At 37.3% G+C, this 14691-nt stretch overlaps 1 protein-coding gene across 2 annotated transcripts in view; it reads left to right on the forward strand.

The window, feature by feature from the left end:
• Positions 1–14691, forward strand: part of ITFG1 (integrin alpha FG-GAP repeat containing 1) — a 292249-nt gene that overhangs the window by 61119 nt on the left and 216439 nt on the right. The gene's annotated exons all lie outside the window — the stretch shown is intronic.

The following is a 14691-nucleotide window of genomic DNA, read 5'->3' on the forward strand; positions in this document are numbered from 1 at the left end:
TTGTAGTTACCTTGAGTAACCTAATCTGAGGTTCTCTGTCATCTCCGTTTTCCCACCTTGTGCCTCTGCTTGTGGGCTCTTCTTGCACCTGTGTGTGCCCAGTTATTCCTATGCTTTGAGGCCTGATGAAACTTTCTCAGTGCCCCAGCCACTAAGAATCTCCACCGACTCAGGATTCCCAGGTACTTTGTGTCTATCTTCCTTCATGATATTTTTCACTCCTACTTTATATAAAAATTATTTACATACTTGTCTAATCTCATAAACTTGATTCATTTTAAACTATAATATATGTAATTATATTCATATCTGTTAAGAGAACAAATGAACATTAATATCTAGTATCTATTAGTACTAGATATTTAGAGTAACACCTTGTAGTGTCCTCAGGCACAATTTTTCTACTAATAAGCATTACTATTATATACCCTGTTTTCTTTCATCCTGAAATTATTTCAGTTAATTTAAGGCTATTTACAGCACTCATCTATCTTTCCTCTGCCTTTGATTGCACGTACAGAACTCATCTCCAAATAAAGAGCAAAGACTTAAAACCTCACAAACCTTCAAGTACTGATGCTTCTTTAGGACTTTTGTCAGAGTGACTCTGTTAATGTCAGCCATGCCATGCCTAGGTCTGATTCAATCCTAATCTTCAGTGATTGCCACCTTTATCTAAATGTGTGTGACTGACTGGTAAGCAGAATGGATGACCTCCAGCCGCAGCAAACTGTAAAGGTGTGCTCCTCTGTGTACATCTCGTGCTGCTCTTCTTTCCGTGTGCAGGTGCATGGGCCTGAGACCTGCGTATTTCAAAGAGAGCAGCAGCTGGGCATGCCTCTCACCAAAACTAAAATCTTTGGGTTTGATAGGCATTTTTTATCCAGTCTGACAAGCTCTGCCTCTTGGTTGAATGTTTAATCCATTGACATGTTACTATCAATGTTATTATTGAGACAGTTGAATTTACGTCTGCCATTTTCCTTTTGTTTTCTATGTCTCATATCTTTTTGGTTCCTCTATTCCTACTTCACTGCTTTCTTTTGCATTTAGTGAATATTTTCTAGTGTAACATCTTAATTTCTTTAATGATCTTTTCACCTTCTTTTTTTTTTGTTAGTATTTGCTCTAGGGCTTACCATGTGTATCTTAACTCATCAGAATCTACTTAAGATAGGTACTAATTTAAATCCAATGAAATATGGAAATGTTACTCTTATTTAGTTCTATTCCTTTTACCCCCCTGTTGGATTATATAGTACATCTATAAATGTTACCTATCCCTACCGTATGTTGTTATAATTACTGTATATAATTTAGTATCTCTTAAAGAAGCTTAGAGAAGAAAGGAAAGCAGCTATATATGTACAGTGTTTGTTATATAAACTTCTTGGTTACTGTTCCTGGTGCTCTTCATTTACTCCTGTGAATTCAAGTTAGCTTCTGGTGTCATTTCCCTAGTCTAATACAGCTTTTCTCCCACTCATCTTCTTAGTGCTGTTATTGGCAAATATATTACATTTCTATATATTGTGGGCCTAGCAATATAATTATATACATATTGTTGTATACAATTACATTTTTAAATGTGTTAAGAAAGGAGAAGAAATATGCATTTATACTATCTTTTATAATTATGTAATTACCTTTACCGTTACACTGTTTTTTTCATGTGGATTTGAATTACTGTCTGGGATCACTTGCTTTCAACCTGAACAACTTTAGTATTTCTTAAAAGTGGGTCTGTTAGTAATGAATTCTTTCAGTTTCTGAGTTATCCAGAAATGTCTTTATTTTACCTTAATTTTTAAAAATTAGTTTTCCTGAATATAGGATTCTTGGTTGACAGGGGTTTTTTTCCTGTATTACTTGGAGTATGTGATCCCACTGCCTTCTGGCCTCCATTGTTTCTGATGAGAAGTCACCCATTAAACTTATTAGGACTCCCTTATACATGATAGTTTTTCTCTTGCTTTTTTCAAGGTTTTTCTCTTTTTCTTTAGTTTTTAGCATTTTTACTGTGATTATCTCTGCATTCTACTTGGCATTTGTTGAGCTTCTTAGATGTGTAGATTAATGCCTTCATCTAATTTGGAAAGTTCTTAACCATTATTTCTTCAAAGATTTTTTTCTTTTTTTTTCTTTCTCTCTCCTGTAGATCTTTATATATATATATATATATATATATGTATATCTTGGTGTACTTAATGGTGTCCCACATTTCTCTGAGGCTCTGTTCATTTTTCTTCATTCTTTTTTTCTATTTTTCAGATTGCATCATCTCTATTGATCTATTATGAAGTTTGCAAACTCTTCTGCCTATTCAAATCTAATGTTGAGCTTCTCTAATGAATTCTTTATTTCAGCATTTTTACTTTCAAGTCTATAATTTCTATTTTTTAAAATCATTTCTGTCTTTTTACTGGTATTCTCTATTTGAATAACATAGTTTCCTTTAATTTTTTTAATGTATTTATAATGGCTACTTTGAAGTTTTTGTCTATTAAGTCTCTCATCCATCTTGTCCCTCCCACAGCTGTTTGTATTGCTAGGTGTTTGGTCTTCTGTTTTCTTGTATAGGGACCATATTTCCTGGTTCTTTACATGTCTTACAATTTTTTGTTAAAAATTGGACATTTCACATAATTGGGGCCATCTCACAGAAAAGATATGCATACTTCCCTCTCCAAAATTTGGTTCAGAAGTTGAGACTGATAATGATCCCACATATATACCAAGAGGGGGTGGAAAAGTTTATTAATCACATAATGAGGTTTTCTGGGAATGGTAGGGCAGGCTTTCCAAGCTGGTCTGAAAATGGTTTGAGAGAGCAAGAAAAGGAGGCAAGATTAGCGTGGAGGGTTTTTGGTATGTTTTGGGAGTGAGGCCTGGGTGAGGCCTGGGAGTGTGCCTGGGCGGGGATTATGTGGTGTGAACTTCCTGCCAGCATCAAATGAAGGTGCATGCAGGCTTTCCTATCAGATTTCCTAGTGTGGGGCACAAGGGGAAGAGGGAGGGGTAAAATTTAAAACTGTCAACAGTTAAATATCAAAAAATGGAGCCTGATTCTTCATTACAATAGTATATCGTAGCAACTCTGGATACTGCCCCACCCTTCAAAGCTTATTATTGTTGTTTGCTTGTTTATTTCTTTAGTGAGCAGCTGAACTATTTTAGTGATGTAGTCTGAAGCCTTTGATGTTGCTCCTGAGAGGCTACAGCTTTGGAGATGTCCCCAGTCGACCTGGGATGACAGTGGTTTTAGCAGGGCTCATTGTCTCTTTCCCAGATCACACTTAGCTATTAGGCTCCACAAATTGCCAACTGATTGCTCTGTTTTTGCAATACCTTAGGGATATAAATTCTTCCATGATCTGATGGAAGAAACTTTGGACTCCTTTGCAGATTAGTTTTTTAGTTCAGTGTTGTAGGTTTGTTCAGACCTCAGGAAAGTTCTTTGTATTAATAGTTCCTCTTTCCCGGGTTCTCTCTGGTAAGCTAGCTGGGCTACGGCTTCCGTTTTTTCTTTCCTGAAGCTGACAGCCTCCTCTTTATTGCTTTCCATCAAACTTCCATTTGTTTTGAGTATACCCTTAGGCTTAAACTTCTACACACTCTGTTTTAAATAAAGTGAGTTCCTTAGGGGAAAGCTTTGTGGCTATGTTACAGTCTACCCTTGCTCATGGGCAAAATCTCTGAGCCAGGGCTCCCGAGCTAAGAGCCAAGACAATGATGCACTTCTCTCTGAGAGACACCCTGGCTTTGGGAGCAGAGCAGTGTGTGGCAGTGGTAGTTTCTGATCTTCTTTGCTTGCCTTTCTCGCATGGAACCAAAGGCCTACAAAAGGGCTGGTGTACAGGTGATTTGGGACCCACTATTCTAGGTGTGCTGCACCTAAGGTAGATCCTTCATCTTACGAGTGGGGGCTGGGTTGGCCACACTCTCTTGGAATTTTAGCCTCTGCAAAAACTAGCAGGGGGAGATGAGAAATGCTGATGGCCTGACCCCCAGGAAGATACCATGGTCCTTGACTAGTAGCTGGGGAGACAGGGAGCCCTGTGTTTCTGTCTGCACCTTCCCAGAGCAGAGTTTCCATCACACTGAGCTAGGAGGGGAAAGGAGAGAGCAGACCATGGTTCAGATGTCACAGACTCTCTCTCTTCTTGCCTTGTTTTAGAATATTTTCCTGAATAACTGTATCTTCATTTGCTGTGTGCTCTCAGAGCAATTTCCAGGGACTTTTAATAATTTCCCCCCATTATGTTTGTTTTGCTGGGGGAGCAGGTCTGCAGAGTTCCTCGCACTGTCATTCGAGAAGGGAACTTTCGCAATTGGTAGGCATTTGCTGACCTAAAAGTAGTCCTAATGCCGGGTAACAGTGGTTTTGTTTAAGTTTTGGGCCTTGAATTTTGTTGTTCACTCTTTCTGATGTGCCTTTTTCAGGAGGAAGTTTTCATAATGGATGTTCCGTGGGATTTTTCTGCCTAGTTACAGATTATTCTGTAAATTAACTATGATCAGTTTACAAAATAGCATTAGAGCGTTCCTGTCTGGCTTAACAAGCCATTCCATGTTACTGGTGTAGTACTTTAATTAAGTCTTCAGTTTTAAATGCTAAAAGTTCCAGTTCTCACGTAAGGCCCTTTGACATTAAAAAAGAAAGGTTAAATCTCTTCTTACTGAAGTGAGCACTCTTCACATGACCTATAAATAGCATTCTGCTATTACAACAGGCAGAGACCACTGAGGAAAGAAAGTTAATGAGAAGTTTATTAGTTACTATAAGGTTTACTCTTTGCATTACAGCTGTCTATTTTCCATATCATTAAAGATATGCTTTTAGAGTTAACATTGTTTCTTAAATTATTTCATGTAGCTACTTGAAAAAATGCTTTAATACGTTTAATATACATTTAATTTTCATGTTTAATCACTGTTATACTTATTTCTGCTTCAAGAGAAATCTCTTTATAATTTCACATGTGACATTTAGGGGCTACCTTAATCAAATGCTGTAATGATGAGGAAATTATTAACTTATCAGAATTATCTTTAAATTCAAATTGTGTACAGCTGAAATGCATATAAGAACAGTTTTGTTATTGTCAAGTGCTGCGGTCCCCAACCCCGGTACCCGTCTGAGGCCTGTTAGAGACGCACTCCTCCCCACCCCCATGGAAAAATTGTCTTCCAGGAAACTTAGGAAACAGGCAGGGGCGGGGAGGCAGCAGGAGGTGAGTGGTGGGAGAGCAAGCAAAGCTTCGTCTGTGTTTACAGCCACTTCCCGTCACTCCATCACCTCCTGAGCTCTGCATTCCCCCACCCATCTGTGCAAAAATTGTCTTCCATGAAACCGGTCCCGGTGCCGCAAAGTTTGGGGACCACTGGTCAAGTGTATTTAGTGTGTATATTACATTAAAAAGATAAACTTTATTTAATTTTTTTGAAACAACTTAGAGGCCATAAGTATGTTTCATTATTTTAATAGTTGCTTTAACCTGAGGTTCCTTAATGATCTGATTGTTTGATTTTAACTTATTTCATGTATAAAAAACCTTTATAAACTATAAAATGTCATGTGTTGGTAGCGTTAGCATTTCACTGATGTGAGTATAATAACGTCTAAAACTAATTACCAGTGCAAATATCACTTCCTCAATGAAGCCCTCCCCAAATGTGTACCACTGCTAACTCTGTTCCCAAAGTCCACGTTCATAATTCTGGCAGAGCCGTTAACACAGCCATTAACACATTCCACATCTGTCTCCTCAAAGACAAGGAGCACACTTCATTTGTGTTTATCTGTCTGATTCCTAATCAAGTGCCAAGTGCTAGGAGGTACTTAAAGTATGTTTGAATGGGTGGGTGTATATAATGTGAAAAAAAATTGAAAGATTGTTTAGTCCAACCACATCATTGTATAGGCAAGGAAATGAAGGCCAGAGAGGTTAATACTTTACTTTTTCAAAGTTATTGGAATTTATTACTTCAAGCATTTTATCACTACACTGCTCTAGATTCAGCAAAAATATTCCTTTCTAGTAAGTATATTCCAGAAATGATGCCTGGAAACCATATAGACAGATTATCTCAGTAAGGCCACTGTTATTCTAATCTGCAGAAAGTTCCTCTCTGGTGTGTAGAAAGGGAACTGAGGAACAGTTAAAAAGAGAAGACAGTATACAAATCAAGTTTCTAGACTGGATAAAACATAACTGTCTACATTTAGAGGTTTGCTTTTGACTGACTATGAGTTTAAATCATTTTAAACAACTTATTTTGTATTTTTAACTATCCTGCCCTTGGATTTCCAAGAGGAATAAACTGCCAAACTCAGGGACCATCTATATCGTGTTTTGCAGTTGTGTCTGACATAGCAGTTATTAGAGAGACCAACAGCTTCTACTCATAAACTTTAGAGCATTCATCACCTTGATTGAATTGTGCCACTTAAGAAATAAATTACTTTCAGTTTGAATTTTTTTTTAAATGTCTGGCCACTATTTTTGTGAGCAAAACTGAGATTTCTTTTCTAAAACCCAAACCCCATGGATAGGAACACATCATGTAGTGAAAATTTAGAAATCTATTACAAATGAAACAACTCAGGAGACAGAAATGCATTAAAAAAAAATGCATTTGTGGAAGTCGTTTAACATCAGCATAAACTGACATACAATCTTTTCATTTAAAGGAAATAAATACTCAGAAATCCAATTTGCCATGTTGTACCTGCCACAAAAATTATTTTTGGATAGTAGTGCTTGTGTAGGCAGCTATTGAGCAATTAGCAAGTGTAATATCCTTATAAATTTGTAAATGATGCAAGGTAGACTTGATAAGAAAGGATCAGGGTTTTGGAAGAAAAGGAACTAAGGGAAGTAGGTGACCTTAATGCATAAACCAAATGGATGTACTTTATTGCCCTAAGAAAAAACATCAGGCCAAGTGCAATTCCAAAATTTGTATTTTAAAAAAAAAAAAATATCCCTTCAAGTAAATTTACATAAATGAGAGTTGATGGAAAATCAGAAAATCTTAGCAATGGTTGATGCCACTTTCATGTTCTCTAGTTTTTTCCATAATTAAGCATTATCACTGTTGAGTTCTTTATCTTCTGGAACATAGAGGACTTTTCTAGAAGGTGGAGGGTCTTATATTGGAACATTCCAAGATTGAAAATCTTAAAACTGCAAAAACTTACCCAAATTCCTGAAGGCCCTGACCTCACAGGAGTAGAGGAAATATATGACTTCACTTGAGATAAACACATACTGCTAGAATTCAAAATATTGCTAAGCCTTTGAAGATCGTTAACTTACCATAATTACCTTGATTACATTTCTCGTAACAACTCAAATACAAGTTATAAAAAATAAATCACCTATGATAAAAATGTAGTAATTAGAATATATACATTCCTTGTTTGTTAATAACCCTCAACAAGTGAAAATTATAACCCCTTAGACATTCCATTTCAGGGCAGTTAACAGACTCCTGTCATTATTTGCCACTGGCAAACTCATAATTGGAGTTTATTGTTTTTCCTAAGATTTTCGTGTTTATATATAATCTGCAGTCAATAAATCCAACCTTTTTTTCCCTTTAGAACAAAGGTACTTCCGATCATGATTTGACTAATGAGGGGAAGACAGGGCAGCAGTATGTTTATTGATTACCCAGTATTAGTGACTTTTAGTCTTGTAATAATGTGTGCCTGTATTTCGGAGTTTGGTATCTGAGTCTCTCTGTATCTTGTGCATACGTTCTTAAGTTAGATATAGTCAAAGGTGTCTGCGAGGGATGGTGAATCTCCATTTGGGTCCCCATGTTTCAGGAAATAAAGAGAAAGGAAATCTAGATAGAAGGTTATGAACTTAAGTACAATTTTAAAATGATTCCTAGAAATTTAGTCTTGTGAGTAGAGACCTATTCAACAGATTCTTCATATTATTTTACTAAATTAGTACATCTATACAGACTATTATCTGGCAGAATTACTTAATATAGGAAAATATAGGAAGTAGGGCAGATTCTTAGCAAACTAATATGTAACTAAAGCATTAATCTCCATCAGAGTTTCAAACTAGTATCTGTGACCAAAATCAGACATGTTTTTTTTTTTTTTCATTTATTTTGGCCCATGCTGTGTTTAAAATATTTTGAATTAAGTTTCAATGTTTTAAAAGTATGATTTTTGTTATTTTAAAAATCGTATTTCTACAACAATTGGCTGGAGTTAATTAGTTGCAATCCTCTCTGGTCAGTGATGGACTTCTTTGGTTCATCCAGTTCCTCTACTTCCTACTGTCTCTCTCATCCTGAGACCCTTAGGCAGTTTGTGTATACTGTGTCTTTCTATTATTTGATCATCTTGTTTGTGTTAGGCCCTCTTAACTTATTTAAGACCTCATGCCTCTGATCTATAGAATGCAATTAAACTGCTACTTCAAAGAGTGAGTGGTTGGCATTACCTGGTTTTTCTTAGTGATGTCAGCAGTCATACGGCCTTCGGTGTACTTTTTTATAAACAAGTGGAATAAAGGTATTTTATTTTAAAGGTATTTTTATTCTTTCCTGTTACGCTGCCTAAGATAAACTCGATTTTACTATAGAATAGACATAAACATGAGCTTGTCATGTCCTGCTATCTTGAGCATAGAAACAGTAGAAACAGGTTTATGATATACTGCTTTAAACCATTCTTTGTAGAAATGCCTGAAGCTTCCAGGAAATAATACAATGTTTTATTAACTATATTTTTTCAAAATCAGCCATAGTATTTCTCCTTTGTGAATATAGTGACCATTCTTATCCAAGCAGAATTTCTTCATGCAGTAACTCTAAATAATATTATGAATACTTTAAAAATTTCCATCGGAATATTTTTCATAAAACCTTGAGACGTCACATTAGAAGGGTATAGTGCTAGAAATCACAATTTTTAATGTCTTCCTTTAGACCTGCAGTCCCCAATCTCCAGGGCTGCAGCCATACCAGTCCATGGCGTACATCAGTGGCCCCCATAAGCCCCCCTTATCCCCTATCCCCCTGCCCCCGCACCTGGTCTGTAGAAAAATCGTCTTCCATGAAACGTGGGAACCGGGCCGCACAGCAGGAGGTGAGTGGTGGGCGAACAAAGCTTCGTCTCTATTTAGAGCTGCTCCCCATCGCGTGCGTCACCGCCTGAGCTCCACCTCCCCCACCGCACCCCCAGTCCGTGGGAAAATTGTCTTCCACGAAATTGGTCCCTGGTGGCAAAAAGGTTGGGGACTGCTGCTTTATACCATAGTGTTTCAAAAGGGTATCATGTATATCATGCTCATTTTTAATCATTAAGTTTTGTTTGGGTTTTCCTTACATAATTTAGTTCACATAATCAAGCTTCAACTTTAGGTTTCTGAAACTCCTAGGGCTTCCTTTTAATGCCAGCTCTAACTAGAGGGCTCTTGCTCTGAAGGGAAGGCTGTGCTGCACTTGACAAATACGAAAATGCAGTAGCTTACTCCTTTCAAGCTATGAGAGGAGATAACTGAAGCATAAACCATTTAATGTTTTTGTGCACACTTGACTATGTATCTGTAGTTTCTGGGGAAGACACTGCATGTGCATTGAATATTTTCACTGTTTTACTTGTTAGATGAATCTAATGAAAAATGACTTAATTGGGTTTGGGGTTTATAACTTGAATTTTTCACTAAATCATGATGTAGCCTTTGTTATGGGATATTTCTTCAAGTGAATACCAGTAATGCTAGCTATGATCATGGTGGTTTCTATTAGCATTTTAAAAGTTAGTTTTCAAGACAGGAAAGGCAATCCCATATCTAGAATATGTGTTCGTTCCTGTGAAATGAATTGCTGCCACTGCCAGAGTGGAAGGACTCCCATGTAATCACCGTGCCGCCAGCTCTTTATTTTGCGCCGTTCTTCAACCCGTTCTCCCTGTACCACCCCTGTCCTCCCAACCTCCCGCTCACACCTAGATCAAGCACTCGCAGCATATGATCTGCTACATCCTCTCCTGGCTCCTTCCAGTACGTGTTGACTAGGTCTTGAACTTAATTCAAGGTATAGTCCCCTTTTTCCCCACCTGTCCATCACATTCCTGGCCAGGTTACCCTGTAACTTAACCCCACTTTTTGGCCTAGTGGCCAGGAGGAAAGGTGGGCAGCCCATGGGAAGGGGGCATGTCACCTAATGAGGGCATAAACTTCTCCATCATTTTCAAACAGGAGTGAACACTAGCCTTTAATAATGGGCTGCTTCTGCAGACTCTGAAGTTTTATGTGAATCTGGGGATTCAAGAGTTTCAGGTTCATCAGCCCAGATGTTCCCATTTCATTGGTCAAGTATTTTCTTTCCCAACTAGAGCCCTAACCTTACCATAGTGTACCTGCTTAGATCGAGCATGTAGCCTTCTTGGGAGCTCTTCTACTCTTACTGGTCAAAGTCCTCCTTGCCTCCTGCTACCGTACATGAGAACCTCTTTATATGCTAGCGAAAAGACCCTCTGCCACTCACATTTAGCTTTTAATTTCTGATCAATCGTGTTCAGCCTTTGTGTCTTTCATGTATTTCCTCAACTGAGCTTAGCAATATCCATCTGATTCCCCTGTCCTTAGAGTTAGTGTTCACCCCATATTTCTCAAAAAGCCTGAAATATCACATACCCAGTAGTGCATTCCCTTCTACTGGAATACTGTCCCAAGACAGCACCAGTAAAGACAGTGCTGTTTGTGGGGCTGTCTGTGCTTGGCTTGTCCCCACTGAAGGAGTCCTTCCTGCCAGCTCTGTGACAGGGGATCCAACTCTAAAATCTCATCTTAGTGTCTCCTTTCTCAGATCATTTTTGCCATCAGCTGTTGTTGGTTGAGTTCCCCTAGGAAGCAGACTGTGAGACTGAGATTCACGACGTGCAGGGTGCTTCGTTTTAGAGGGTGTTCTTGTACTTAGTGCTATGGAAGTGGGAGGAAAAGAAGCAGAGCTGGGCGGCACTTTGTTGTCAGTAAAAGCCTCAACTGACCCCTGGGGAGCTCTGACTGTGTGATGGCCCTGCAGAGCTGTCCTGAGTGTGGTCTAGCCTTTATACCTCTAAAGTGACCACTTACTGGAGGCAGGCTAGCCCAGAGGCAGCTGTGACCTTCCGTAAGGTAGCTCTTTGCCAGCCAAAGCTGTTCCAAAGGGCTGACTACTTAGGGCTGTCTCCCAGCAGCTGAGGGAGTAAGTCCTTTATTCCTAAAAGGGGTCTGGGTAGCATGTCAGTATCCATTATGGTACATTTCCTTTAATTTTATTTTGTGAATTACCCTTACCTATGTGGGAAGATGAGAACTTTATTGCTTTGTTGACTAAAAATTTTTTCTAGCAATTTTTTCATGCTCATTTCCTTCAAAGTCTAAGACATTTCTTCATATTATATTGTTAATAATGGATGTTCTCTATTTTTATTTCTCCATGTAATGAATCATTTATTCTTGGATGTGAAATGAGATTTTTTAAACCTATTTTACAAGATACTTTTCATCCCCTCATCTAGCTTTGCTAATTTTCAAAGTTTTAATAAATAGCTAGTGAAAATACAAAAATAAAATCACCACTGTGTGTTATAGATCTTAAATTTTCTAAATATGCAGAAAATAATAGGAATCTCATTTGTCACCTTTTCTACAAATATATATATATTGAGACTAATACACCACCAATAGAAAACAAATTTTAAATTGTTTTCTGGGAGTGGCAATAGATTTCTGGTAGCCATCTACCAGTACCTCCAACCTTCCCCGTTTAGCTATATGTGGTAACAGAATAGTTCTTCTAAATGCCAACTTCCTTATGGAGGCTCTGAGCCTCTGATCCCTTGTTGTAAAGATACCTCCTCGTTTACTCTATATTCACATGGGTTAAGAGTTTCACCAGTTGGATGTTTTCAGTTTGAACAATTCACCTGTGTTATATAATAACATGATTGCTCCTTTTCTTTCAGATAGCTCAGAACTTGCACGGACATGCCTCTCTTAGTGATTCTTAGAAGTCTCTGTGGCTACTAATCCCTAATCACGCTCTTATGCTGATTATACATATTTTCAGATAATAGCTTTTAAACATGCTTTTAGTGCAGTAGTCACTATGACCAGTAATACTTACTTTTAATGAAATGTTTTAACATAAACCCTTCATTACCTAAGACTTTCCATTTAAAGATGAAATAGAGTAATTATTTTTAGGCAGTCCAAGCAAATTTGCAAGAACCACAACATACATATAGCATGATGTCCCTTAGTTATCCAACAGTCATTTGAACACATAATATTTCCATGCTTATAGGAAGGACAGAGATATAAAAATCAATTAGGCATGATTCCTACCCTCGAGAAGCTTTGGAAAGATAGATGTGAAACCGTAATATCATGGTATAATATACTGTAATAACCACTGTAATAGAGATATCATAGAAGAATAATAATGGAGGGAAATCTATACGTAGGGAAAAGGAAGGACCTCAGGAAAGAAAGCAACATTTGAGCCAATTTTGAAGAATTAATTCTCCAGGTGGCTGTGAAGTGGAAGGGTACTGCAGAGAGAAGGAATGGCATGTACAGAGACAAAAAGATGTCAAAGCTATTGATAAAAGCTATTGATTACTTTGCTCTGTGTGGAGCACAACCTTCTTGTGAGGGGGTAACACAAAATGAGCCTGGAAAGGTAGGTTAGTTGGCCTTCACATAACAGATGAAGGGTTTGTCCTACATGCTGGAAGAAAAGGAATGAGATGAAATTTGCACTTTTGTTCTTTAATCATGCTGAGGACAGTGGGAGATACATGGGAGAATGACAAGGAGGATGGACAGTAGATGTCATATGTTATCACACAAACCGCAGATATTGTGTGGAATTTTCCTAGATGAGTATAGAAGTAAACACTTCATTGGAAGTGCATGTGTAACTGTAAAAAAAAAATCATTTTCATAGAAGACTACAGTTAGTTAAAGAAATCATATTTGTAGACTAAAGTTTTATATCCGTAGAGAAAGCATCTTCAGTGTGGTGGAAATAAATGCAGAGCTATTTCATACATGGACATGAAAATGATTCTACTTGGAACCAGGATTTTTGAGTTCAACCAATTATAAAAGTAAACATATTACTTAGCTTTCTGGGGATTCTTTGAAAATCTTTATTATTGTAATTATTACATAAATTAGCTTCATTAAATTTATATGAAACCCTGACAGAAAACACATTAAAATGTGAATGATAGTTTTCTAAACATATTTAATGTGGGGGAGAAAATCTTTTATTTAAAATAGTTATGGTCTTCACATCACTCTGAATAATTTCCATTTCTTAAACCTTAAAAGAGTAATGTTGTTTTAGTATTCCTGAGTCACCTCATTGTTTTAAAACCTTATATATATTCACTAAGTAAAATTGCCATTATGCAAACATTATAATAAACACCACTACTAGAATAGATTTGCAGTTTGGCCTTTGCATTAACAGGATATTTGATTTAAATGTTAACCTATTGTTTTTCAAAGAAATTTTATTAAAATAAATAAATAAAACAAACTTTCTTTAGCTGTAATTTATGAAAACAATTCTTCTGTTACTCAAAATTTGAAACATAATTAGTTGCTCATTTAACGTGAGTGCTAAAAATGTTGGGTGCCGAAATACTGTGATTTAAAATAATGCTGAAACCTGATTATGAAATATAGATAAGTGTTCCTTCTAGGGTGAGAAAGCAGAATGTGATTATAATCAGAATATCTTTTTTAAAAATATAATGCACTTTGGAATAAAAAAGTATAAAATTAAAAAGTGCTATATATAATTGTTCTTGAAAATAAAGCTTGCTTTTGATAGACTGATACCAAATATGCCCTATAAATACATTTTCCTTAATTGTACTAATACAAGATCATCTGCTTTCTTTTTTCTTTGTTTTTTGTTTTTTGTTTTGTTTTGAGACAGAGTCATATTCTGTCACCCTGGCTAGAGTACAGTGGCATCATCTTAGCTCACTGCAACCCCAACTACTGGGTTGAAGGGATCCTCCTGCCCCAGCCTCCAAAGTAGCTGGGACTGTAAGTGCGTGCCACCATGCCCAGCTAATGTTTCCTATTTTTAGTAGAGACAGGGTCTCGCACTTACTCAGGCTGGTCTCAAACTCCTGACCTCAAGTGATCTCCCCTCCTTTGGCCTCCCAAAGTGCTAGGATTAGGATTACAGACATGAGCCTGAGCCACCATGCCTGGACTTTTTTTTTTTTTTTTTTTTTTTTTGAGATAGAGTCTCTCTGTGTCACACTGGCTAGAGTACAGTCATACAGTGGCATCATCATAGCTCACTGCAGCCTCAAACTTCTGGGCTCAAGCAATCCTCCTGCCTCAGCCTTCTGAGTAGCTGGGACTACAGGTGCGCACCAACACGCCAGGCTAATTTTTCTGTTTTTTATAGAGATGGGGTCTCTGTCTTGCTCAGGCTGGTCTCAAACTCCTGGCCTCAAGCAATCCTCCTGCCTCAGCCTCCCAAAGTGTAGGATTTCAGGAGTGAGCCACCTCACCCAGCTATTTTTTTTCCTTTTTTTCTTTTGTTTTTTCAATAGGATCAAACTTGTTGAAATATAATTTAAAATATGTTTAAGCAGAATTGTATTCATGATTATTTCATGTATTGCATTTTTTT

Source organism: Eulemur rufifrons, chromosome 23 (genome assembly GCF_041146395.1).
Source record: "Eulemur rufifrons isolate Redbay chromosome 23, OSU_ERuf_1, whole genome shotgun sequence".
Taxonomy (NCBI): Eukaryota; Metazoa; Chordata; class Mammalia; order Primates; family Lemuridae; genus Eulemur; species Eulemur rufifrons.